Raw genomic sequence first — 5,291 nt, forward strand, 5'->3', positions numbered from 1 at the left:
TAGAAAAATTATCTATAATCTATCTATCATCTATCTATCTAACTATCATCTATCTATCTATCATCTATCTACCTATCTATCTACATATTTATCCTATCATATCATATCCTACTTACTGACACATTGTAGATAAATAGCAAATACTAGTTTAAATTACTCCACTACTCTCTCTCCCTCTTAGCTTATCACTAGTGCTATATGGTAAGGTTTATTAATAATGACTATCATGTATATAATGGTTTTATGTGCAACACAATATTCTAAGTACTTTACATATAATTAATTTAATTGCCACAAAAAACTAGCAAAATTACAATGTGTTTATTATTACAACCTTTTTTTTTTTTTTTTTTTTTTTTTTTTTTTACAGATGAGAGCAAGTTTGAGAGATAAGATGTGATAAAAACAGGACTGGAACCCAAGCTCTTGACCCTAAAGCTTTATAATACATTTAGGTCTGTATAAGTTAAATTTTTATTATTAATTCTATATTTTGGATAAGAACATTGAGGCTTGGAGGAATATCCCAAGTTATTCAGGTGGTAGTTGATAGCTATAATTCAATACAGATGTATCCAAAACCAGAGAGAAACCATGAGGGGGTTAGAAGACCAATAGTGTGGCCACTGTGAGACAGGCTGAGGTGCATAAAATTGTTGCAGGAAGGAAGAAATGTCTCACCTACTCCCCACAAGCAGGGCATATATTCTTGGGACCTTCACATTGATCATCCTTTTTAATAGCCTAAGAATTCCATTTAGAGAAATGTAAAAAGGAAGAGAAGAGATATGAAGGTGAAGATGGGAAAAGATAGTGAATCTTGGATACTTGCATTAAAAGGGAATGAACCAAAAGATCCAATGAGAATACTATGATTCACTAAAATCTTCCCAAATATATAACATAAACAATCTGAAGATAGAAAATAAACTAATTCAAATGATTAGGTAGCCAACCATGCTTCAGTTCTCTTACCTGTAACAGAAAAATTTCTTTAAACGAAAAGTGTTTTAGATGTTTTAGATTACCGTAGAAGTTATATGAGAAAGAATGCACAACATAGATCAATTTGTGGGTATGAACTGAAAAATGTGGTTTATCTCATCTACTTAGACACAAATCAATAGTTCTTGCTCTCAGATCCATAAAAGCCTACTTTTACGCCATTAAAGCCAATCTAGTAAACACAAAATGTATTTACCAAGGAAGGAACTGTTTTCGACTTACCTAGAGGAATAATTTCACCAATACAACCAATGACTTTTACCTGCTTTCTCGTATCTTTGGGGACCTACCTAATAATTGAAGGATTCCAAACATACTTATTTAGAAAAGATACCTAGGGAATAATTAGCAGAGTTTTTGCCATTGCAATTTTTTCCTCTAAAATCACATTGGCAATTATAATAGAAATGCTGTTAGTGTTGATTTGAATAGGCAATTTTCACTCTCAGAAATGTTGGGATTTTTTTAAAATGGTGTTTGTAATCCTGCAAGGATCGCCTTTATTGTTCCTTGCACATAGTTCAAATATTTAAAAATGTAACTATTGCCATTTAAATTACCATAAAAAACCACATGGAAGCGCAAAAAAAAATGTTACTTCTGTACTGGAAATTGATTGTTTTTTTTCATGGCATTGAAAGACTTGCCCAGTAAAGGCTTCTATAAGACTTGGTATCAAAAGGTGCTTCTGAGGAGATGGAAGGACTTATGGATGAGCGTCTCATGCCAGAGAGCCTCAAGAGAATGTTACAGTGATCTCAGTTAGTGAAAACGAGTTCTTATCATCACCTCAATTAGTCCTACATATATTGTGCATGACAGTTTCACCAAAACAATACTTTAGGGCTAGTTATGATTAGTGGAACTCCACTGGTTATATTATAGACTTTACATTTTTTTCCTCACAGCATAAAATTAATGACTCCTATACCTGCAAAATCTGAGAGCAAATCTTGTTAAAATTTATATCCAGTGAAAATATTCAAATCTAAATCAAGACTGAAAATTTGGTCAGACAACTTTAGTTTACTTATTTCCAAAGGCGAGAATTCCACTTTAATCCAATCTGAAAGTTCTAACTATTGAAAAAAAAAAAATCACATTATGGTGAGCTTCAATCTAACTTATTTTTCCTCTTTATTTGCAGTGTGATCCTTCTACCTACATGCACACAAGATCGAACTTACTTTGTCAGTTGGGACAGTTTAGTGACAGAACTGGTGAACTGCAAGTTAACTCTTTAAAGAAAACCAAAAGTCATTTCAGCATAATGGGGCCATATTGAGAGTTTAACAAATTTTTTACTTACTGTGGTAATAATGATGGCAATAAAATAATTTGAGAAATGTTTTAAATTTTTTCTGACTATGTTTTCTTTGCAAAATTCCATTTCAAAAATTTATTTATTTAGCATTTTTCCCACTCGGTACTCAAAATATCCATTCTTGTTACTCTTTTTTACTCTTTAGAAAGGCGATTAATAACCTAACACTAATTGGGTGATCTGTTAGGAATTGTGGATAGAGGGGTCTAAGCCTCTTAGGTTGTTGTAAACAGAGACCATTATCCCCAGTAACAGCATTGCTTTTGTAGAAAATTACTTAGAATGTCTGCATAATCCCCAGGACTTGCATTCTTCTTAAGTGTGATGCAAAATGTCCCTGCAAGTATCCAGGAAAGTTGGAGGGCAAGGGAGGGTAAAGGGGACCTTTCTTATAAAAGTAAGCTCATTATACTCCCTGTATATACAAGTGTTCTAGAAAAGCACAGTTGTTAGGAATACGGATATAGCTAGAATTTAACTTTTAACATTATATCAGCTGGTACGTAGCAAGTATGATATTGGCTGGTTATTTTAGATTTGAATTTATAAAGTTGGCGCTGCAGATCATATTGCTTTACCGCATCTGATTTTATATTATCTGATATTAGAAAAATGTCAAAGATTTTGTAGGCAACTGATCAGATATCCCCCATGTATGGTTTATTAAGGGAAGATTATATATAATATGTATATATAACCTAATAGTCTCTGTTATTTACATTAAAATTCAAAAATGCCAAAGTCTTCAATTTGAGGTAAAATTTGGTGAGTTATAGTAGTATTTTTGCTCACATTGAGACCTTTTAAATAAAAAGAAATGCAAATTACAGATATCACACAGAATAAAAACCCTCAACTTCCATACTTATCCAGGAAACTAAACTAAACGCCCCCCTTGCTATCTACATTAACATGACTTTGCTATTCCTCTGTTTCCATTAATATGACTTAACTCTGCTCTCCCAGGGAAATATTTTCATTGCTCCTTACAAAAATTTCTAAACAATCCATGGATTATTCAACAGAAAACATCAACCTACAGTTTACTTCCTAATTTTTTTTTAATCTCTCACCACAAAATCCTTTTAGTACTGTTTCTACAAAACTAAACTGTTGTCTCTTGATCTCTAGTTAATCCTAATCACACCCTTGCTTTGAAAGAAGCAACTTAAACCAAACTTCCAATTTTTACATTCTTTACTTGCCTTCCCATCTCCCTAGAAACAGCCAAAGCTCTGTGAGGTGGTGTTCTCCCTTACTAAGGTAAGCAATACACTCAGCTTTGTCTTATCGACTGGTTATGTCGGTGATATTTGGAGAATAGTCTTTTTCACCATATTTATAAACTCGTTAATATGGACTAAACTGGGTATAATTCAAGAAGGCATATACCTATTTATATGGGAGCTAAATACCTGAATGTATAAAAAGGTTTATTACTTTCTGGGGACAGAAGGGTGCCTTACAAAGAAGCACCTAAATGGCTTTAGAGCAAAAGAAAGAGACTGGCTTCTGGTTTTCATAGGAGTTAGAGGGCAGAGCTGGAATGAAGGTTACCATGTACATTAGTTTCCCATGGCTGCTGTAAGAAATGAGCAGAAACTTAATGGCTTACAAAAACAGAGATTTTTATTCCCCTATGGGTCTGGAGGCTGGAAGTGGAAAATCAGTTTTATTGGGCTGCAGTCAAATTTCTGGCAGGGCTGTGTTGTTTTCAGAGGCTCCAGGAAAAGATTTGTTTATTGCTTCTTCCAGCTTCTTCTGACTGCTGATAAAAGTGCTAGACTCATATTTAAAATATGGACATAAATAAGAACGTATTCTATTTTTTATTTATGTCACAACATATGCAGATATGATTTTACAGAAATTAACTCTAATTATAGAAGTTATTTCACATGCTTCCACTTGTCATGAGTAATTATAGAACCAATAATATATTATTTCACTTTTCTAAAGTTTTCCTTGCAGAATTTAAGAATTCAATGAGATTAGAATGTCTTCCATGAGGATTTGGTTACATACTACCATCTAATCACTCAAGTTCATAACTAGTACATTTGTAGGTTTTAAAATGATATTTAAGAACAAGAACAGAATTTCTAAATTTTTGAGAAAGTAACATTAACTATTAAACATTGTATGCAACTTTAGATATTCCTGGATCCTTAACACCTATCGAGATTTAACCCAGATTATTTTGTTTTACCTCTCACTCTACACAGGAGAGAATTAGGCATGCTTCATGCATCAATCATTCTCCATAATATATAATTTCCAGGTCTGATTTTCAGATCCTACCATGAAGAAATATGTTTCTGGAAGGAGAAATTCAACTGCTGGAGCCATATTCACCTTGTTGGGCTTCTCAGATTACCCGGATCCACAGGTTCCCCTCTTCCTGGTGTATCAAGCCATCTACAGCTTCAGTGTGGTAGGAAATCTTGGAATGATTGTGATCATCAAAATTAACCCGAAACTACACACCCCCATGGACTTTGTTCAAAGCCATCTCTCATTTGTGGATTTCTGCTATTCCTCCATCGTTGCTCCGAAGATGCTGGTGAACGTACTCATAGAAGACAGAACTATTTCATTTTTAGGTTGTATGATGCAATTCTTTTTCTTTTGTACCTTTGTGAAGACTGAATTAATTCTATTTGCTGTGATGGCCTATGGCTGCTTTTTGGCCATTTACAACCCTCTGCTCTACACAGTCACCATGTCCCAAAGACTCTGCGCTCCGCCGGTGGTTGTATCCTATGTGTGAGGAGTTCCATGTTCCTTGGTACTCACATGTTCTGCTATCAAACTATCTTTTTGGGGTTTCAATACATTTCTGTTGTGCGTTGTCCTCCCTGATTTCCCTCTCCTGCTCTGATTCTTATATTTGCCAGTTGCTTCTTTTCACTGTTGCCACCTTTAATGAGGTAAGTACACTGCTCGTCATTCTCACATCTTA

General features: G+C 34.2%; 1 pseudogene; it reads left to right on the top strand.

Annotated features, from left to right (window-relative positions):
• The first annotated feature begins 4,631 nt into the window (after nt 1-4,631).
• The window catches only part of LOC105308554, a 942-nt pseudogene continuing 282 nt past the window's right edge, over nt 4,632-5,291 (top strand).

The sequence above is a fragment of the Pteropus vampyrus genome, unplaced genomic scaffold, assembly GCF_000151845.1.
Source record: "Pteropus vampyrus isolate Shadow unplaced genomic scaffold, Pvam_2.0 Scaffold591, whole genome shotgun sequence".
Taxonomy (NCBI): Eukaryota; Metazoa; Chordata; class Mammalia; order Chiroptera; family Pteropodidae; genus Pteropus; species Pteropus vampyrus.